The sequence below is a fragment of the Lactuca saligna genome, chromosome 4 (assembly GCF_052625555.1).
Source record: "Lactuca saligna cultivar CGN05327 chromosome 4, ASM5262555v1, whole genome shotgun sequence".
Taxonomy (NCBI): Eukaryota; Viridiplantae; Streptophyta; class Magnoliopsida; order Asterales; family Asteraceae; genus Lactuca; species Lactuca saligna.
In genome coordinates, this window is record NC_136420.1 from 124,094,903 (window position 1) to 124,119,053 (window position 24,151).

The 24,151-nt window shown below is 33.8% G+C and overlaps 1 non-coding gene across 1 annotated transcript; it reads left to right on the forward strand.

The window, feature by feature from the left end:
- Positions 1-1,928: 1,928 nt before the first annotated feature.
- Positions 1,929-2,035, forward strand: LOC145044510 (small nucleolar RNA R71). The gene has a single exon (XR_013681457.1). It is a non-coding gene; the product is annotated as a small nucleolar RNA R71 (small nucleolar RNA).
- Positions 2,036-24,151: the final 22,116 nt, after the last annotated feature.

The window sequence follows — 24,151 nt, forward strand, 5'->3', positions numbered from 1 at the left end:
ATCATATGAGTCCATCACTTTCTTTTCGTCCCTTTTGTTTCCATTTTTTCTTTATTTTCTTTAGCTCAATAAGAACCTTCTCTTCTTTCACCATTGGAACCGTCTCCTTGGAAATAGCCTCATCCTCATCACTTGACACATCATCACTTTCCTCACTTATCAAAGATGTTGGTTTTGTATAAGTAATGACTTCAATGAAAAATCGAAATGATGCTCTTGGTTTAGTGTGTTTGACTTGATTAATTATCTTAATTTCTTCTTCCATAAGCTTCTACAATTCTTCAAGTTCATTCTCTTCATCAATGTTAAAAACCTCTTCTTGAACATCACTCCATTGGAAACCATCTTCCATTCCAAAAAATTCCTTATCATCTCCAACTCTCAAAGTGAGCTTGGATTCGCGTATATCAACCAAAGCCCTAGCAGTAATTAGTAACGGGCGACCAAGAATAATCGGAACATCGGGATCTTCTTTCATATCTAAAACCACAAAATCTATTGGAAAAATGAATTTCCCAATTTTTACGAGAATATCTTCCACAATGCCCCGGGGTTGTGTCACTGAACGGTTTTCCATGTGAATAGTCATCTTTGTAGCCTTCAACTTCTTAATATTCAACTTCTGATAAAATGAAAAAGGCATTAAATTTATGCTAGCCCTAGAATCGGCTAAAGCATAAATCTTCATATTATTCCTAAACTCACATGGAAGAGTGAGGCGTCCAGGGTCTCCATATTTTCAAAAAACTCTCCTAATACATCTCTTGAGCTTTGTTCACTAAGAATGACCTTAGAATTCTTCTTCAACTTCTGATGGGTGTCTACAAGATCTTGTAGGAACTTTGTGTATGCTGGAATTTTTGAAAGTGAATCAATAAAAGGGGTATTAATAGGAATACCCTTTATTAGCTAAATAAACTCCAGATGTTCCCTTTCCAGTGGACTGAGATTAGCTCGAGACGGGAATGGTAAAGGCGATCGATAAGCAGGAACGGATTCTGACTTTTTCTGTTCAGACTGGGCCCACGACGTGAGTATGATGTTTTAGCAATGTCTTCATTTTCGAGCTTCGGCTTCTTCGGCTTTGGATCGGGCTGCTTGTGTTCCACTTTTAGGGCCTCCAAAAACTCATAGATTGTCTCTTCTTCAGTATCAATAGCCATAACATGAGGTTGAGCTTTCTTTTCAGGAAGTTGTGAAGATAATTTGTTATTCACTAAAGTAGTGAGTTGACCAACTTGGACTTATAAACTATGAATCGATGCTTGATGATTTCTTAATGAAGCTTGCTGGTCAATCATCATTTTGTGTTGTTCTTTCATCATATTCATGTTTTCCTTTAGCACTGCATTGGTATCATCATGTCTTCTCTAGGATGCTTCCATAAATCGGGCAACATGTTTTCTAAGTCCACTTTCTTCTAGGTTGGTGGCTGCTCTTTTTGATAGAAGCCTCGGCATGTTTTCTTATATTTCTCTTCCTTTTCCTTCTTGTATTCATCGTATGGCAGCCACTCTTTCTTTGGTTTTCTCTAATATTCATCATACTTGTCCCCACTTGAGTAGCAAACTTGAGCCTTCTTGTTCCCATACTCATCCAAATGGCAATCTTTAGTCAAGTGTGGACCATTACATCATTCACAACCAACTCTAATTGCATGAATTGATTGGTCTATTTGGGTCAATCTTCGGTCCATATTATTTAGCATTGCCATCATAGCAGCCATTTGTTCAAAATGTGCACTCCCAACTTCTTTTACGCCTTCATTCCTTGGATTGTGCTATTCACGAGAATTCTTTGCAAATTATTCAACTAGTTCCTTGACTTCGCCCGAATTTTTCTTTGTAAGTGGTCCTTAAAAATCAAGGAGTTACCTCGTCATTACATTGACTCCGTCATAGAATATGGACACTTCTTGTTGAATGTTAAGGTCATGTTGAGGACAATTCCTTAACAACCCTGTGTAACGCTACCATGCTTCGTAAAGTGACTCCCCCGGGTTTTGCTCAAAATTGGCTATTGCCTTCTTGAGTTTAGCTATCTTGGATGGTGGACAGAATTGGTCTAGAAATTGCTCACGCATTTGAGCCCAAGTAGTGATTGTACCAGGTGGAAGTGCTTTTAACCAATCCTTCGCAGCAACTTTAAAAGTAACGGGAAGCATCCTTAGTAAGACGGTATCTCTATTAACATTCGGGACATTAAAGTAGTTAGCAATCTCATTGAATTCATCTAAGTGCTTAAACGCATCCTCATGATCTTTTCCATAGAATGGGATATCCTTCAGTGCAGACAAGATATGTCCTTTCAGCTCGAATGTGGCAGTGGCAGGAATGGCAGGTTGTACCAAACTTGGACCAACATCATCTCGAATTCTCTTTCTGTAAGCTCCCATAGACATTTCTTCAATGTTCGCCATCTCGTCCCTTAGCTCGTTTCCGGGTTCACTTGTATGTAATTCAAATTCAGGCTCGGTATCGTATTTGGCTTCGATTTGGACACGTATTTGATCTAAGTTTTCAACCTTGCTCTTGTTCTTTGAAGATGAACTTGACTCCTCCATTTTGTTCCCCGACTTCTTTGAGAACACTGACTTGAATTCTTGTAAAGGTGTCTTATTTGGTGTTTGATCTTCTTTTACATTCTTATCTTTCTTTTTCTGAAGGGAAGACTATAGATCTTCAAGTAGTGGTACCAAACGTGTACCTAGTCAAATTTATAGAATAAACGAGTAAGTCGGGTGTCGATCACAGGGAACGGTGCTAACTAATTAATCTATTTACCACTAAATTAACCAAATTACTAACAAAAGAATGGTTTTTATCTGATTTTGCAAGATCAGACGAACTTAAATTAATTTCAATCAATTACTAAAAACACTCTTGTTTAGTTCGAATCCACTTCTTCTTTATGGTTAGCTAACAATTATGGATTATCAAGATGGTCACCAAATATTATATTATTAGCAATTTAAGTCCAAATTTACTAATATTTGACTAATTCATGTAAAACTATGTATGGTCACACACAATCAAATACAGAACTAGTTATAGATTATGGATATGCTATGTAAGATTTATTATGCAAACACAATTATGGTCATAATTTATGTTCTCTAGCACAGCTAAATTTATTTACTTTAATTACTTTCTAAGATTTTGGTCGATCCTAACTCTAGCAATTTAATGTTCACCAAATCACTAGGTTAACAAGTTCATGCGGTTTAATGATCACTAAGGTACACAAAACATAAATTCAAGCAATTAAAGAAACGAATATTAACATGCTAGGTACTAACAAATCAAACACAAGCAATTTACCAACTAATCAAATCCATTAATAATTAAGCTAAACCATATGTCAGAAGCTTCATCTAGCTAAATAAGAGTAGCTAGATTCAGCTGCTCATAGCAACAATCAAACAAACACAAGTCAAATTAATAAACATGTTCATAAGTACTAAACAAATAAACTTATTAAGAATTTTTACTCCTTTGGCTTTGAAACCCTCTTTCCATAACTTCTTTCCTGCTAAAAATCATCTTCTGAAAACCTTCCAAGCAGCCAAAAGTCTCAAAAGTCGTAATGGCTAGGAGTTTATATAGTTTCTGATTTTTCCTCGTTCATGTCGTGAGCCAATAAGCCTCACGTCGTGAATATAAGAAAAGCGTATTCGGCAATGACTCTTTCACTCGGATGCATATCTTCTAGAATTCTCCACTCACGTCGTGAGTCATAAACTATTCATGTCGTGAGTATGTCATTTACTGATTTTTTTATCTTTCTTCTCTCAAGCCTTCATAGTTCCATGTTTTGTCAATTTCAGTCCTTATCTTCGAAAATGCTTCTATTTGGCTGCAAAATATAATTTTAGCTTATAAGTACCATTATTCTATGCAAATAACCAAATTATTAGTACAAATGTAAATAATTATTGCCTAAAATATGTATAAATATGGCAATATCACATAACAATTGAATAATAGAGATTAAAGCAAACATAACCATCATAAATATAATTGATAAAGTTACATGGTTTGTATGTGTTACATGTTTCAAAAATAAATTACAATATGATGATATAAGACTTGACTGACGTCTTAGCCTCGTCTTCAAAAGCCTGTTGTTACATATCTTAGTGATTCCCTGAGAATACAAGTAGTTTCGAAAAAGTGTCAGCATTTAAGTTGGTTAGTTCATAAACATTTTGTATGAGAAATATGTGTCTTTGTTCCTTGAAAATGGTAATGTGTTCTTCCAGAAAATCCAATATTTTCTTTTATATGTAATGTAGTCTTAAATGTTCCAATACCGTAGTGTACAAGTATTTACCATATATAAAATAGTAATATGTAGTTTTATACTTATATAAAACCATTTGAATGCATTTTTCCAGAAATGTAAACTGTATTGTACTAGAAATCGTGTAATGTAGTTTTATCGTTAAATAAAACTAGTTGAAGATATGTTCGTATTTGTAAACCAAACGTAATGTTAATACCCAATTGTGAGTTATTATAACCATACTTGATGACTGATGACCTGTTACGACATTCTTAATGTGTCGGAATGGTACGACAGTTGTCACCCCAGACCTGCCAGTCTAACTATAGCTAACAGTTTAGGTGCGGGATTGTCGGCCTGTATAGATCTATACACAAGTGTCACGTTCTCCCTCCAGGAAACTCTGGTTATAATACAGGACTTTTGTTGGTATTTAGGTAAGTACTTGAAGATAGTGTCTCATAGCTACATTAACGGTTTATGTATAGTGTTTTGAAATCCCTTTTTTTCTTGTAATGTTTACATAGTGTGAAAAATAGAATAATTATTCTTTTAAATAATTATTTTCTATACCCCCAACCGAGTAAAATAGTGTGTATGTTCCATAAACTATACCTATTATAGTTTATATAAATGTTTCGTTAAAATAGTGACCCTTTGTATACTATTATCAAATTTTGTCATGATAATAAAATTAGATAAAATACTTTATATATTTCGTTTATATAATTATACCCTTTTGCTCGACATGTTACAAAAAGGTTAAAGTTTTATTGTAATCAAATATGTATCCATATGTATATTTATATTTTGTAAAAATATAAATGTAACGGTTTGTATTTTAACACAAGTTTTCTTGTGTTTTACTTGTATTCCCCCCCCCCCCCCCCCCCCCTAAAAGCAAGGAAAAATCGTAAAAACTGTAGTGGTATGAACTCACCTCGGGTGTGTTCTTGGTTGGATAATGAAGTGATATGGACGTTATTCGAGTTACAATACGCAATGATGTTCGAATCCTATGAGTATTTAACACACAGTATTGTATGTAATTTAGTTAATGTATTAAGAACATGTTGCAAAATTACTAGATAATTTAAGGAATACTTACACAGCTTCCTAAAAATCAAATGAGGAAATGGTCTCCTGGGGATTATTTGAAGATGTTCTTCAGAGGTTTGAAGGTTTGAAGATGATTATGGGTAAAAATATGAAGATTCGAAGATATGCTTATGAGTTTTGAGAGAATTATAACTGACTGCGAAAATGAACAAGGGAAATGGGAGTGATTTCGGTTAGCATTTATATAGGGTAAAAATTGACGTGACATATGCATTGGGATGTGAAATTATTTAATTGGAAAGTGTGCCAAAAGATAAGGTAGATGTTCTCAGGTTATCTTCCAAACAAGAACACTTGATTTCGGTCCAAAGCACTACCGAGAACTCAAGGTCTTCGGTCAAGGAAGTTCTCGGTCCAATTGAGGTTCATGGCATAGGAGGGTTCTCGGCCTTAGGTGATTTTGGCCAAGAAGGGTTTTCGGTCTAGAATGGGATTTGATTCCCAAAATCAAAAATTCTAAAGTAAGGCTCAGTTTTATACTTTATGGTTTATGAATAAATAAATTAACTTTTAATTTGATGTGGTTGACTTTTATTGACTTTCTTTGACTTGTATTGACCCGAAATAACTGGTTGTTACAATGAAGGCCTAATCGTCAACTCTGATGACGAAGTTGTGGCGTTTTACTCTAACAATAGAGTAATTTTTTTTTCAAGAAGATGTTAAATGCAAAGTCGAAAACAAGTGAAGTGAAGGGAAGTTTTGTTGGAAAGTCTGGAATGATGATAAGAAAGTTGAGAAAAAGGAAGTTCGTGTTAAGGAGGAGAAGAAAGAGAAAAAGTTGAAAGGTGATTTTGGATTCGACTTCCATTATTGCAATGGGGCGAAATCATATGGCCAGTGATTGTGTGCTGCGAAAGCTTGATGAAAAGAAAAACAAGGTCAAAGATGAAGCTTACTATGTTGAAAGATTGGAAGAGGTTCGTGCTAAGTTGAAGAGAGTGTCTCTGGTGGCCAAAGGTATCGATGAAGAAGATGGAACATACCAGATTTGGTCATTTGGTTCTAATGATGATAAGATGTGAAACCCTACACATGGGGCTTTGTCCGTGGTGCATGTGGAAGAAGGTGAGGAGAAAATAACTGGGAAGTGCTTTGTTTTGACTTTTTCACATAAATTCCTAATGACTTCTCAGGTATGTTCTCTTTTACAATCTTTTAATATTCCTTCAAGTGCATATAATTTGATTCTATTTGAGTTTAATGAAACAATTACTTATGTTAATGATCTACTTATTTCTGCTAGTAATGATGCTAAGAAGTCGAACACAATACTCTTAGAAACTCAGAGGATATTGGATTCAAAGAAAGCGAAAATAAAATACTTAGATTTACAAATAACGAATCTCATGTGTGATAGGGATAGTTTAAGTGTGATGTTAAGCTATTGTTAAAACAACGAAATATCTATTATAATTTAGCCAAACGTTTATATGGTAAATTGACAACATTGCGTCATTCATCGGATATTAGCAAAGAACAACATAGGAAACTTTTGCCCTTTTTATCAATTGAAAGGAAGAAAATTATCTATGTTTCCTATGATTGCGAAAAGACAATTGTTGAATTTGATAAGGTTCCAGATAATGGATATGCATATGGTATAGTAAAAATTGATGAATGTGTAGATGCTAATGAATTATTTTATATTGTAAATGAAACCTTGACCAAAAATGAACAAATGAAGATTTTGAAAAGAACTGAGAATTCGAAAATTGACTCTCAAACTAATTTTGTTGATATTGAAGATGATTATGATGATTTTAGTGAAATTGAAGAAGAGGAAGTTATTGATTGTTTTTAGAAAAATGTAATGATTCTATGTTTAAAATTGACACTACTCTACCCTCAACTTCGAAAGTTCATGATCTTGACCATGTGATTGTTGAAGATTGCCAAACAGACAGTGATGATTACAATGATGATGTTCTAAAAGAAACATCAATTCCAAGGGTTATAGTTGATCAGGTTTTTGACGAAACTGAGAAATTCGACAATATTATGAAGGAAAGAGGTTCTCATTACCTTGAAACAAATACAATTGTGTATCCAAAGTTCAAGTGCCCAAACAAGGTTATCTTTCCGAATCAGTTTTTTGTCACAACAGGAAAGATTCATAATATTAAACCTAAGTTTCATAAAATGGTTGAAGAAGATAACAATAAGGCATCAAAAGAAGGATTTTTCTCAAACCAAAGTACTGTTGAAAACAATCTAACAAAGAATTCTTACACTTTTCAAACACAAACACCACAACGAATTTGGGTTGAAAAATCTGAAAAAGCAAACGATGTTTCAAAACAAGTTGACATTGTTTCACAACATGTCAAAATTAATTCTAAAGAGTTTAAGGAACAAATTGAAAAGATTTCGAAAGAAAATGGTATTTAAAAGAGACAAGCAAGAAAGAAAGTTTTTTGGCAAACCATTGAGTCACGAAAGAAGTCAAATGTCTTACTAAATAAAACATCTGAACAGAATAAGTCTAAATTGGTTCAGACTTCTTCTCAAAATAAAGTTGAAAATAAGCAAAGTTCCGCTCTAACTTGAAAAGATGTGTCTCAAAATAAACTACAAAATGATTTTTTAAAGTCTAAAACTCAAGAGTCAGCATTAGATTTCCAAACAAATGGTCAACCATCAAATGCAAAGAAGTTTACAAATTATCAATCAACAAGGAATTTCAATTTAACTCAACAAACAAGGTTTTCACAAAATCATTTTTCAAGCCAAAATCAATTTTTGAATAATCAAAAGAAAGTTCAAAATTGATTTTCATCTCAAATGAAACCGGTGTTTTCAACTCAAAAGTTTGATAAATTCCACTCTATAAGAAATGTGACTTTCACACCAAAACAACCAAATTTTCTCAGTTCGCCTACAAAACAAGTTTCCAAAGTTTTGTATGTCAAAGGAAAGTCAGATGTGAAAAACATTAACCATTGGTTCGAAGGAAAAGGGAAATTGTTTCAATCAGGGAAGTTTTATCAACAGCAAATCAAGGATGCTTATGAAACATATTTGAATGAATCTTCGAATGAAAGTTCTTCATCCAAGGAATCGAATCCTTCAGTCAAGCAATGGAGAGCTATTCCAAAGGCAAAGGTTAATGATAAACGAACTGAGAAGCAAAAGACAAAAGTCAGTGAAAATTCTAAACATGTGAATGATTACATTTATGTGCCTTTAACTAATGAAGTTGACAAAATTGATAGCCTCAAATCTAAAGTTTGTAATTGGATTTCAGGATCTTCATTTCACTGTGTTTTTCAATCTAATCACCAAGGATCCAAACAACCTTGGGGACCTAAATTATTCCACTGATTGTAGGTTTTATGTGATGAGCAATATGATAACAAATGGTATATTGATAGTAGTTTCTCTCGTCATATGACTGGAAGAAAGGAAAATCTTCATGATTATTAAAATTTGGAGAATGTTGAAGTAGTGAAATTTGGCAACAATCAGAAATGTCATGTCAGAGGTTATGGAAAAGTAATGAATGGGAAATTCACAGTGAAGAAGGTAGCTTATGCTGAAGGTCTTCAACATAACTTGATAAGTGTTTCGTAACTTGTTTTTGGCACTGGAAATCAAGTGTTGTTTAATGAAGAAGGTAGTGTGATTTTGAACATGCACACAAAGGAAGTATTGCTCAAATCAAAAATAAAAGGTGATATGTTTACTCTCGACATCAAACCAATAGTTGGGATTCCTATGGTGTGCTTACTTTCGAAAGCTTCATCTGATGTTAGCTGGCTCTGGCATCGAAGACTTTCTCATTTGAATTTTCAAAATCTTAATAAATTTGTGGTAAATGATATTGTTAGAGGCTTACGAGTGTTAAAATTTGATAATGATACTTTGTGTGCAGCTTGCGAATAGGAAAGCAACATAGACAAGGTCATCTAATTGTCATCGATTTGAAGATTGTTGAGCCTTTGGAACATCTTCACATTGATCTTTGTGGACCTTCCACTTTTGAGACTCTCAGCAAGAATAGATACATATTGGTCGTTGTTGATGACTTTTCGAGGTTTACTTGGGTATATTTTCCAAGACTAAAATCCGAAACTGCTCAAGCAATGATCGACTTCATTAAGCATATTGAACTAAGTTTGAAGAAAAAAGTTCGAATGATCAAGAGTGACAATGGCTTAAAATTTAAGAAAAATGTTCTTGATTCGTTCTTAACCAACAAAGGAATTTCACATAATTTCTCTTCACCTTACACTCCTCAACAGAATGGTGTTGTAGAAAGGAGAAATCGTTCACTTTGCGAAGCAGCAAGAATAATGATCACATATGCGAATCTTCCTCAATATCTATGGACTGAAGCAGTATCCACTGTATATTTTACACAAAATCGATCTTCTATTCACCATCGTTTTAACATCACTCCTTATAAAATTATCAACAACCGAAAACCAAATGTTAAATTTTTCAACGTTTTTGGATGCAGGTGCTTCATTATGAATCTCAATGATAATCTTTCGAAATTTCAGTCAAAATCTGATGAAGGGATATTCTTGGGATATTCTCATAATTCGTTTTCAAACAGGGTGTTAAACAAACAAATTAGGAAAATCGAAGAAACATATGATCTTACTTTTGAAGATTATTGTGTTAAACAACTTGAAAAGATTTTTGAACAACAACCAATAATAAATGAATATCAAATTTTGAATTCATTAGATTTTGATTTTGATTTGATTTTTGGTGTTCCACGTCGGGCTATTGATGCAGAAGTACATGCTGATGACCATCGAGTTCCTGAAGCATCAAAACAATCTGACAATTCCACTCTTACTCATGATAATAATGATTCGCTTTCATTAACAAATTCTTCCAGAAATAACGAAAGTTTGCCTACTGAATCAAATGTTCAAGTGTAGGGGGAGCACTTGAATTCGTCTGCTCAAGGTGAGGGGGAGCATACTTTCGAGGGGGAGAGAGAAACAATGAATGTTGATGTTGAGGGAGAGCATTCTAATAATAATCCAATTGTTGAGGGGGGGCAAGATAAAGATAATACAAATGTTTCAAATGTTTAAAATGATGAATTTCTTGATATGAATGATAATTTCTCAAATACAGGAGAAGGATCTGAAACTGAAGAAATGTTCGAAGATGCACCATTGGATTTTGATCCTGCATAGATAGATGGACTCGAAGTCATCCTCAAGAACAAATTCTTAGTGATCCACAATTTGGCATATTGACTAGAGCTTAGATACGTGCGAAGAATGAGGTACTCAATACTCACCAGGAATTTTGCATGTTTAATGTCTTTATTTCGAAAATTAAACAAAAAAACGGTCAAGATTGCTATGGAAGATCCTGATTGTATTGTTTCTATGCAATTTCAGTTGGCTGAATTCGAAAGAAATAAACTTTGGCGTCTAATTCCAAAACCAAAGGATGTATCGGTGATAGGCTTGAAATGGATTTTTAAAAATAAAACTGATAAAGAAGGAAATATTGTTCGAAATAAGGCTAGGCTAGTTGTAAAAAGATATTCACAACAAGAAGGGATTTATTATGAAGAAACATTTTCCCCTGTCGTGAGACCCGAGGCTGTTCGAATATTTTTAGCCTATGTAGCACATAAAGATTTCGATGTATATCAAATGGATGTTAAATGTGTTTTTCTCAATGGAGTTCTTAAAGAAACGGTTTATGTTGAACAACCACCAGGTTTTGTCAATTCTCAATACCCTAATCATTGTTATATTTTAGAAAAAGTTTTTTATGGTCTTAAACAAGCTCCATGTTCCTGGTTTGCCACTCTTACTAATTTCTTAAAATCTTCGAAATTTAAACAAGGATTTGTTGATCCCACTCTCTTTCGAAAGAAATTTGGGAATCATCTCATGCTTGTTCAAATTTATGTCGATGATATTATTTTTGGTTCAACTAATCCTCATTTGTCATTTGAATTTGAAAACATGATGAAAATTCAGTTTGAGATGAGCATGATGGGGAAGATAAACAATTTTCTTGGATTAAATATTCGTCAAAGCAGAGAAGGAATTTTCATCGATCAAGATAAGTATACAAGAAATCTGCTTGAGAGGTCCGGAATGACGAATAGTTCAAAGTTGCATGTACCAATGGCAATTGGAACAAGACTAAATCCATATTTGGACAAACCAACTGTTGATCTCACATTGTATCAAAGCATGATAGGTTCGTTACTATACCTCACGGCTAATAGACATGATATTAATTTTTCTGTGTGTAATTGTGCTAGGTACCAATCGAATCCTAGAGAACCTCATCTTACTGCTGTGAATAATATTATTTTCTATCTCAAAGGCACAGTTTCGTTAGGATTATGGTATCCTTTGAAAACAGGGTTTTTTATTCAAGCATTTTCAGAAGTTGATCTTGGTGGGCGTCAACTTGATCGAAAAAGCACAAGTGGTAGATGTCAACTTTTGGATGAGAAGCTCGTGATCTGGCAATCAAAGAAATAGACATGTGTTTCGATTTCCACGACAGAAGCTGAATATGTTGTTGTTGCAGCTTGCACTTCTCAAATCATATGGATTCAAAGTCAACTACGTGATTATACAATCAACATGAAGAAAATTCCATTGTATTGTGATTCACAAAGTGTCATACGTATTAGTCACAATCCTGTGCAACATTCGAAAACAAAACACATTGCTCTTCGATATCACTTTATTAAAGATCATGTTGAAGATGGCGACATTGTAGTTCATTTTGTAAAGACAATTGATCAGCTTGCAGATATCTTTACAAAACCTTTAGATGAAAAATCTTTCGTAAGAATCTTGACAGGGTTAGGAATGATCGAAGCAAATTCAGCTCCAAGACTGATTTCGTTAGAATGACAAGCCAAAGTGGTGGAAAGATGTCGAATTCAACGGTTACTGTTCACAGTCAACGCTTCGACATACTTCGCTTTCGACATTATGCACAATGGTTTGACAAAATCTTCGCTACTTTTGTAATTGTTTTATTTTCGCCAGTCATGTACATTTCTTTTATTGCTTGCTATTTTTCTTTAAAAATCAAAAACAACAAAAATATTTTTCATTTTTGTTCTTTAAAATTCAAAAATATCAAAAAGATTTTCTTATTTTTGTAATTTTCTTTCAAAAATCAAAAATCCAAAAATATTTTGTTTTGTTTTGTTCTTTTAATTATTTCTTGTGTAGCTTTTAGCGAAGATTTTTTATAGCTCATGCTTACTGCCATATGGAAAGGTATATCTTAGAAACTATGTACTAGTTAAGATGTTCCTAGAAGCATGCTACAGCATGTCGACCAAAGCCTCAATAACTCAATGTGTTTCGAAGCCTTAATGGATTTGTCATTACGATTTTTCCTACCCAATCAGGCTGTATTCACATTAGTTTCTGAGCTACCTTAATCATCTCACATGCGTTAAGAGTTTCCTACTTGGTCCAATCATAGTAGAGGGACTTTCGATTCTTAAACCACTATTTTTCATCCTAAAGTTCTTTCATGATCACACACAAAGACACATACCCTAGACATTCTCTTGTCGAAACCAACCAGGTTATAGGTATGTAAACATTTTGTGTTTATGATATGGATTCATGAAACCGTGATGAAAGTGAAACCCAAAATTTCGAATCATTCAAGGAATTGACGGTGAACTTTGTTCCAAATTTTAATGAAACATTTTTTCAGTACCAATTGTCGATACTCCAAATCATATTCTTTTGTTTTGCGTGGGCTTAATAAAATGTTCGAATCCCACGAAATTTTTACCCAACGAGATCCAGGAATAATTTTGTTTTGTGGAATATGATTTTCGTGTGAGTATCAATCTGATTCTTCATTACTTGATAAATTTTTCCAAAGCATAGTTGTCCATGACTACATTGGTCAAACAGGTAATTTCGATTACAATTTCTCGCACTTATGTTTAGTTGTGATATGTAACAAAATTTTCAACCACCCATACAGCTTATTAAAAGAAGCCCTTCGATACTTCTATATAAGTATTTGATTGTAATTCATGGGAAACCACACAAGCCATTAGTCATCTCTCTTGATGAATAACGAAGTGATCTTTGCCTGGGATCTTACCGCATTTGTGTCGAAATATATTTGACATCATAGAACCAAAATTTTCTTATATTGTTTCCTATCTTTTTCTTTAGCACACTTTGCACTAATGAAATCCTTGAGGTTCTGAATAATACCAACTCAAGCTGATGATTTCGAAAGTCTGGCAAATGACTTCGCTTTTAAACCCAAAAGTAAAAGAACCTAACCTCCATGCCGAAGGTTACTAACGGTTCTCATTCCACAGGGGCAAGAAAAACATACGTTTGATGGGACATTTTGTCTTCTATGTGGTTTTCAAGGAAAAAGTGCACATCACTTTTTCAAGCGTGACTATTTTTACGGCTACTGGTCCATTTTTCAAGGTGCCACGTCGGATGCATTTAATGATACAAACTGCTTCAAATTCAAATTGGGAGCACATATAAAAAGGAATTTGGGGATTTCATTCCAATTTTACGCTAACATACAATTCTCAAATGATTTGTGCTCTTTTCTATCTGATATTATTCAAGCTTTCAAAACCCTAACCATGGCGGCCAAGCATGTTGATTCTCATACCACTGAAGATGTCTCTTCTCAACCCATCATGAAGATTCAAAGCACCAACTATTAAGTTCAAAATGATGTTATTGCTTATCCAGAAGGGTTATATATGTTGATCATTGCTCTTCAAAATTTAGTATTATTGACTGCAATGTTCAACTCCTTTTCTGTTCCTCTATCCTGGTTATCTCTTGCTAGTTCTACGGCCACTTACAGCAAGACGATGAAGATTATGACATTTTAGATAATGAATGACAAGAAGTTCAGGCTATCGAAGAAACTTTTTGACCAAATTCTTAATATCCCAAATGATGAACCTTTCTACAAGGTAACAAATGCACAAGTCATTCATATATTTAACCAGATGGGTTATCAACCTACTCTTACCAAAATCAATGAATTTAAGAAGTTTGGATTGCCTTGTATCTGGAATTTGTTATTTGGAATATATATTCGTTGCTTGACGGGAAGAGCTGTGGGGTTAGATAAAGCTAGATTGGAGGTGTATGTTGTGGTGGCAGGTCTCTACTATGATTTTTCAGTAGATTATGCAACTCAACTTTGGAATGAGTTTGTGAAAAGTATAGGGAATACAAATGTTGTATATGGGATTTTTGGTTTCTGAAGGTGAAGAAATGACTGAATTCTCGATGTACCATTATCCAAAAATTGTCGAATATAATCCAGACGTGTTTCCGACAGTTGCTCGTATCCCAGATGTGACGTTGAGCAAAGTTGATCCAACGAATCCCATATTGATAGCTTATTTGCAGTCTATCAATCCATCCATTCAGACGTGAGTTTTGTTACAACAGTCTAATGAAGGTTCTTCGAAGAAGCGCAGAGGATCGAAGAAGGATGATGAAGATAGTACTAAGAAAGTTGAAAAACCGTCTCCAAAGAAAGTTGTTCAAGAAGAAAAATCTTCGAAGAAAATTCCCAAGCCTGTTGTTAAAGAAATCAAAATACCTTTGAAGGAAGTAATACCTACACAATCAGGTGTGTTGAAAAGGTTGAATAAGATGGCTTATAAACAACACCATTCACCTCAAAAGACAAAAAGTTTTTCACCATCATTTACGTTTAAGCCTCAGGTTAATCGAAAGGGGGTTGTCTTTCGCGAAATTCCAACACCAGTCTCATCAGCATCGAAGAAAAGGCTTGCAGAAGACATGGCAAAGAGAATCTCCACTTGGAGATGATAATATGGGTATTCCATCACCAACAAGGAATTCTCCAATCTAGTCGAATTTCGAGGAGATTGGAAATTCTAGTGACTCAGTGAAAGAATCTAATGTGGACACAACCACTAATCAAGGTGATCCTCAAAAAAAATCTACTCGTGAGTAAAAAACAGTCATACCACCTCAAGTTTCGCATACTGAATTAGTTGAGGAGGTTCGAACGTCAGGAATCCCTATGAACATACCTAATATGGTCACAAATGTCAGCATGGGTGATGTAGTGTCGAATAATGAAGCCCAAATTAATCAAGATCAAGGTACTACGAATCTTATTCTTTCATCATCTTTCGAAACTTCTACAGTTGATACTTCAACTTCTTTACCACCATTTCATTTAACAATCTCTACTTCTACTCACTCACCCAATTACGAAAACATCATCAATCAACCCATTATCTCTCTGGTTTTGTCTCAATCTACTAAGTACAAAAATGTTCGTGAAGATGATCAAACTAAAGATAATGAGTTTGAGGGTACTTTTGCTGAAATTGAATTTGATTTAGAAGAAGAGAATATTCCTGATAAAAGTTGATGTTTGGGAAACAGTTCAAAATCCTAAACAGGAAGCTCAACTCGTTACAATTTCAAGCAGATGCAGGGGGAAACATTATGTATCTAGAATCGAGGTGGATGTGATGCTAAAAGCTCCAGAGCATCTTCTTCAGGATAAACGTAATCAAATGGATAAAAGCAACATGTTACGAGTTAAAGCTCAATCAGATTCCTTTAATGGAGCATTTCCAGATTTGAAGGCTATTGTAAGGAAAAGACATGTTCTATTTATTCAAGATGTTAAGAAAGTTCGTGAAGATGTGAATCAAAAAATTGAAGAACTTCGTGAAGACATGGCAAAGGAAATTGGAACATTAGAACACAATTATTCTTCTCTTAACATGAAGGTGTATATTATTGCTGATGCTGTAACTAAGTATGTGACTTTGTATGAAACTTTACTTTCGAAGGTTGCCAGGAAGGTTGATGAAAATGACAAGAGTTTTGGCAAGATTGATAATTTCTTGGTTGAATTTACAGGATTGGTGTTGAAGTCCAGTTTTTTTTCCTCTTCATTAATTACTCCAGAGCTTCTTTCTGAGAAGTTTAAATTATTGGAGTCCAGGATCCAGAAAGAGCTTGCACCGTTTATCAATATGATGCCAACTGATGCCCCACCTGTTTTCACAGGGGTGCAAGGGGGAGAAAAGGGAGGTGTTGGCATTGGTTCGAGAGCTAGTGTTGGGGGAAGTCAATCGAATAAAATAGATGATGATGCGAAGGTTGTTGGGAAGGTTTTGTCTACACAAATTCTAACTTCTTTTCCCAAGGTATCTACAATTTCATCCTCTATAACAAAAACTTTGAAACCAATTTCCAAAGGAATTTTTATTGGGTCTGCTGATGGAGGTTTAAGTTCGTCGAAACCACCTCCTTCTACTGAAGAAATGTTGAATAACGGGAATGGTATTTATATAGAGCCTTTTAAAGAAGAAAAGAAAGCATCCATTGAACAAGATATGGAGAAACATTGTCAAATTCATTCAACAGAGAGCTAATCGTCCTCCTGGTATAAACAAAGGTGATCCTTCGAAACATTATACTTACGAGTATATCGAAGCCTCTACTGTTTCAGGAGAGATAAATAATTTTGAGAAAGCTCCGAAGAAAATCTATGATATAGAGAACACCAACTTTAATTAGTTGGACTTTCCAATCAATAAGATGATGTTCTTGGATGAGCAATTTGAGATTGTTGATAATTTCAAGGATAAACTTTTGTTCAAGCAGATGAAGTATCGGTTCCATGTTGTACTTGGAAAAAGGGAAGAGAAAATCTGGTCCTTAATCAAGATACTTCGGGTTCTCAATGTATCCAAAGACGTTTTGTTTGAGGGTATGTTGTAGAATTTTCAATATCATGCAGTCCGAGCCAACAATGTTGTTTTTGACTTCTCGGTTGCAGACTTTCCCTTGATGAACTTTCATGACTTGTTGGTTGTGGCGAATATCTTGAAGTTTGTTGATGTGTCGATGTTTCAGGTGACCAATAAAGAAGATTTTTTTACTTGGGTTTGCACATATAAAGATTTTCATTGATGGCTACTATGGTGCTTTAGCTCTAACTGACATTGAGTTATCTACAACATTGGGAAATCAGATTTTTGTTCCTAAATCATTGACGAAGAACCAAGTCAACTTAAAAGATTATGAAGATGGGGAGATTTGTCTGAAACCACTGGGAATTGTGTTTTTTAGTAAAAATAAGAAAGGCAGCAACACAAAATTTTTATTCCAAGTGTGTGATGTTGAGAGATATACTTCTTCTCATTATACAAATCTTTTTGTTCGAATGAATAGTTGTGCCAAGAATAATGACAAAGAAAAGGAAGAAATTCAAAAGGTTGCCAACTGGTACGTTGAAGTTTGAAGAGTTTTACATCAAGCTGCTTAGATGTTGATGACCTGATTCGTCACTTATCACAAAGGGGGAGAATGTAGATGTCGAATATAGTTGTGAGGTGTCGAAGGTCATAGATAGTTTCGATAGTTTGTTATTTTATTATAAGGGCACTTTATGTATCGAAGCTTTTAGTGTTCAGTCCCTTATATTTTTTGTGTGCTTTCATGATCCCTATAAATATGGGATGTATACCAGAGATAAATAAGAACATTCATCATTTTTTTCTAAAAAGTCCCAGTACTTCTAAAAGCATAATTGAGAAAAACATATATTATTTAGATCTCGTGTTCATCAATCTTACTTTACTCTGATCTCATAATTCTTACTCGATTTCATTACAACTACAGGCAGCAAGATGACAGCCACCATGGTTAGCTGCCATAGTGGTTGTCCATATTTTCCGTCCAATGGAATGTCCACACACACCTTCGAATAAAAACAACAACATGTATACTCGAACACACACCCCACCGCCACCGCCTACGTGGCAAACATCTCCAGAAAAGGCAGAAATGGTGACCAAAAGGGCAGTGGTGGTAGAAACGACGTATATGACTCCATACAACCAAAAGGAACGAAAAACAAGAGATATAAGTTATGGTTTAGCCTTACTGATGGCCATCTAGTCATTCATGGCCCAAGCTCCGTCGTTCTCGGCTTCTTCCATCGGTCTCGGTGATCTTCTGGCGGTTCTCGATGTTACTGGCGGCAGCGGGGAATGTGACGATGGATCTCATCAGGGAGGTGGCATGCGGACAGGTGGAGTTCGAACTCAAATGGAACCGGCGGCCTCGAAGGCTTCTCATGGTGGCAAGTGAAGATGCATGCCCTAGGGTTAGGGTTTAGTTGATCCAACATGAGGAAAAAGGAAGGCACTAAGTTTAAGTGCCGCTCCATTCAAACTTTTGCTCAATATACTCCTTTGGTCCCTCCTTCCCAATTTCCTTTCAAAACAACTCCATAATTTAGCATTTTAGCCCTCATGATTCCAAATTCCTTCCAATTTAAGTCCTAATAATTACCAAGCAGCCCCTACCTTCAGAAATATTTACAAAGTGACTCCGAAAATTACGCTTAACCCCCCTCCCCCCCTACACACACACACAATTCCAAAAATTATGTTATTTAACTCCCTTGCTAACATTCTTAAATTATTACGGGTTTAGGGATTTAATAAAATAATATGAAATATACTTCTCATCCCAGGGTTCATTTATGTATTTATTTTTAAAACGGATTGTTACACTATCTACATAGCTCTTTTGTCAACTCTACGCGGTCTGCGATCTCCTGTGCACTTAGTAGATCAACTCGGTAGTCCAGAGCAACAACTCCGTGCTACCCATGACTCGATAACCAACCTCGCCCCAACAAATTGGGGTCCAATATTTCCTCCCATAGAGCATATCAAAAGGAGTTCGATCAATACTAACGTAATAGTTGGTGTTGTAATAAAACTATACCAATGGGAGATACGTATCCCAACTACCGCTAAAATACAACACACAAACCTAAAGCATATCCTCTAAAGTATGGATAGTCCGCTCACTCTGACCATCGGTTTATGGATGAAAAGCAGTGCAAAAGTGTAGACGAGTACCCAACTCCTCACGAAACCTCTTCCAAAATCTAGAAGTGAAGCGTACATCCCAATCCAAGACTACTAATACTGGAACCCCATGTCATGCCACAACCTCTCGGATATAAACATGTGATATGCTTTCCTGAATGGGAACAAAATACACACTCTTGTTCAATCGATCCACGATGACCCAAATTGAATCCACTCCCCATGTTGACCTTGGAAACTTCGTGATGAAGTCCATTATGATATCTTCCCATTTCCAAATGAGAATACCTAACAACTCCATTTTTTCGTGCGGTCATTGATGCTCAGCCTTGACCTCTTTGCAAGTCACTGTTTTTTCTCATTCCGTCACTTAAGGAATGAAAACTACCCATTTTACCCTTGATCTATTTGTTTTGAATTCATCAAAATCACAACCAAATCATTTGAGTTCAAGACTTGAAGCATATTAGTTTCGTCGAGTACAATAGTAAAAGGCAGTATCAAAATCAACATCTTCAAAGTTTTCATAGTTGAAGCCTTCAGTAAGAATTTAAAGTTGATATCAATAAAAAGTTAAGCACCCGCCTCAGTTTCTTAGTTATCCAATTTCAACATTCCACTTAATATAATTTTCACAAGCTTGTTTTTTTGAACAAATTTGTAAATTTACATGCACGCTAAGTGTATGATAAAATGCATGGATGAAGTATTTTCTTGAATAAATATGTAATTTTGTTGTTTATGTCTTCATGGGACATGACATCTTAATAGAGTGCAACCGATTTTCCATTTTAGATATCATGTTAGGATCCACAACAACTATTTGATTCATTAATGTTCCCACAAAGGGTTGACACATATTAGTTTACGTATCTAGGATACATATGTACCAAACCCCTCCCTTTTGGTTGTAAGATCAAAAGAAGATTTGGAAAAGTTGAGCATTTTAAATCAAACTCTTGGTTAATCAAAGATATTATCTAAGTTGTTTGACATTTTCAATAAAAGCAAACAAATCACTAGTTTGAGGACATAAACTATCAGAAATGTAGTTATAGCATTTGGAAATACTTTTTTTTCTATTATTTTCATTAATTACATGTAACGATTATGAGATGATTCTTATATCCTTAAACTAGAAAATGTTGTTTGTTGAATACATGCATGAGCGAGATTTGCCTAAGTTAGGGTACATGGTGTTACTTTATGTTGTGGAGTAAGTCGTGTACATGTGGGTGAGCGGTGGCTTGTGTTCATTGGTGTAGGTTTCTTGGTTGTTTCATCTCATCATTTCTAGTATGAAGTGGAGATATATAAGATAACAATGGAATGTAACAGGACATGAAAATTGGTGTGGTATGGTGATAACAAGGGTTGGTTAAAAGAACCTTGATAATGGCTAAACATAAATAATGAAATGCTCCCCATCACTTGGGAAATATATTATTTGTGTTTTTAATATAACATTGATCTTTATGTTTATGTGAAAAATGCTATTTTTGATTGAATATGCATTTAACGAGAAAGAATTTGCAAATATAATGTTGTAAAGACATGTAAGTTATATCATTTTGTATAATAAGGATATTTTGGTCAATGTCAATTAATTTTATTCCATTTTTTTGTATTTTATTACCTTCCAAACAACATGACTTAAAGACTGATTCAATTTAATCATACCTACCAAACATGATAATGGAATGATAATGATCCATTCCATTACTTTGTCTATTCCATTCCTTTATCATTTTATTCCCTCCCTATTTATAGCTGAGGTGGCTTGCAAGCAAAGTCGATTTGAATTAATTAAATAATCAAATTTAATCCATATTTAAATCATTTCTTTATCTGTTAATGATTTAAGAAGCCTTCTAGAATCCCCAAAACTGTCCACACTCTTTAGGGTTTTTAGAATGCTCATCTTGTTCAACTTGTACACAATTAACATTCAGTCCCTATAGCTTTAATAAATTATTGATTGATTCTAACTAATTCCAAATTAATTTTAAATTGATTTTAACAAATTTCTAATTAATTTATCATGCTATGATAAATTATTAAAGTATTTATCCCACTATCATAAATCATTTCTAGCTATTTTTAACTCCTGAGGGCAATCTAAAAGGACTTTGTTATTATTCATAAAGTTATACCAATTTAGTTATGACAATAGACATTTATTTCCAACAACGAAGTACCACAATTTTTGATGTTGCATTGTTCTTTGGTTGTTGTAGGGTTTACCTCTAAATATGTTATCATTATGTTCTTGATACAATATATTTAGATATATTCATTGTATTCCTTAATACCTATTAGTACTAAACAACTATGGAATAACTTTTATGTATTACTTAAGTCCTATTTATGCAACCAAATTATATACTATGGAATAACTTTTATGTATTAGTAAAGCCCTTTTGTGCAAACAACTTATATATGTTAGACATCGTACTTTATATATTACATTATTATGTAGTCCTACCTTAGTATCATTGTTGAATATGTCATGTAGTTTTAAATGCATAAGTCTTAAATATCATTTAATAGTCATATGTAATCCTTGTTTTTATATTACAGTTTGAGTTTTTGTAAAGTTATATACCTTATAACTCATCCCTAAACCCTGGTACAGTTTATCCTAAGCCTAAGTTACAAGTCCTTAAAGATATTACATACTATATTATAGAATTTGAGATTAATGTCAAAATTAGATATTAAACTATTGACTTTGTGCTCGTTTAGTCACTAAACTTTATTTAAATTATAAAAAGTCATTGAACTTTGTATTTTATATTCAAAGGGATCATTAAACTTGCTATCATCGATCATAAGGACTAGTTTGCATAAAAAACAAGAAGTACAATGACATTTTCCATCTTAAATAAAGTTTAGTCACTAAATAAACACAAATTTAATAGTTTCATGTATAATTTTGACTTTAATATTTTTTTTCATGTATTGGGGTTTTTTACACACTACAAATTTTGTTGACCATCAAGAATCACAATCTTTTAACATGTGTGTATAACACTGATATATATAATTAAACAAAATATTAACAATTTTAATAATAGATATGCACGATTAAAGTCCATAGCGAGGCTACTGTATAAGAAGGTGGGTCCTTTGACCTACCAATTTTTCCAATATTTACTACAAGTTATATATCTAAAAAAATAGGACCTATCTTAAAAAAAATATGGAAACTACCTTAATTTAAAATATTTCTTTAATTTAAAATGTTATATGTATTACTTATAGTTAGTGCCACATCGACCAACTACACAAAATAAGTGAGAGATAATGCCCTATAAATAAAAAGACATAGTTAGTGCCACATCAACCAACTACACAAAATAAGTGAGAGATGATGCCCTATAAATAAAAAGACGAGAGAAAATATTAAAGTAACTTTGTGCTTAACTGCTAGCTGTGATTTAGCTAATAATTCAGTTGTTTTTAAAAATATAATACATTTATTTGTAAATATCATTTTTTTAAAGGTCCAAAAGGTCCGGTTGAACCCATATTTTTGGTAAACCGATCGGTTGCCACTATTTGCTAACAAACGGTATTTTAGATTAAAAAAACAGGTAACAAGAACGATCTCCGCTTCAATTGATCAAACCGCCCAATATGGTTTTCAAAAATATACTTTTATCAGTCCGGTTGAAAATGATCAGGGAACCACGTGAACTTTTATTTTAGATTTGCCACTTATTAAAGTATAAAAAGGTGAGAGTCTAAACAGTTAATTATTTTGTATAGGATTTCCAAGGCACATGTGATGAATACTATTTTTGAAATTATGATTTATTAGAAGTCAGACATTGATGTCAATTGGATAATCAAAATAAAGACATTTCCACATATTGATATAAATCTAACTTTTGAGGTTCAATGAATTAATTTATTATATATCAGCGAAATATTGTATTTCATTAAAATGATTTTTAATCATGTTTAATAAATTTTAATATTTTTAAAATTATATATGTCAAAAGAAAAAACTTTAAATATTATATATATATATATATATATATATATATATATATATATATATATATATATATATATATATATATATTAGAGTGCAAAGTTCTCCTTGGATGTGGAGTGTAGGCTTACTATCTTGTATGTGTAGATAGATTGAGTCTTTCCAATAATTAGAAAATGAGTGACTCCCATTATGTAAGAGACCTATTTGGAGAGTTAGTTTAGTGAGAGAAAGAACAAACTCACGTGTACTCTTACTATTCTAATGGAGCTTAAACATGGTTACTTACTCCTTGTGTTCTTGATGTTTGAATGATTCACTAGATCTTTCCTATAGTTAGAAAGTGAGTGACTTCCATTATGTAAGAGACCCATTTGGAGAGTTAGTTTAATGAGAGAAAGAACAATAACCCTGATTACCCGTTCCAGTTATCCTCACTTTACTGCTAAGGGGATTCCTCAGCCATATATGTTCGTAAGGAAACCATGAAGGGGATGGAGTATACCGGTAAACACATCGTTCACAAACACCTACAGGTTGTGAGCCTATCATCGTTCCACTGAACTGTCTAGAAAGGTTTGTGGTCGTCATCTATACTCCGCTAGATGACTGGAACAACAAAAACATCGAGGCCTCTAATCATTTTAACACACATCAACTATTTCATCTACCCATGTTATACCCAACATATCTGTAGATAAAAATACATATACAGTTTAAATCATTCTAAACATGTATAAAACCTTCATTCAATATCCGTCTTAAATAAACAAATAATATATATACACATAGCATGTGTTTTATATAAAATACTTCATATCTATGTGTAAGATGAAATTGATTACATAGTCACTTGATAAGATGGT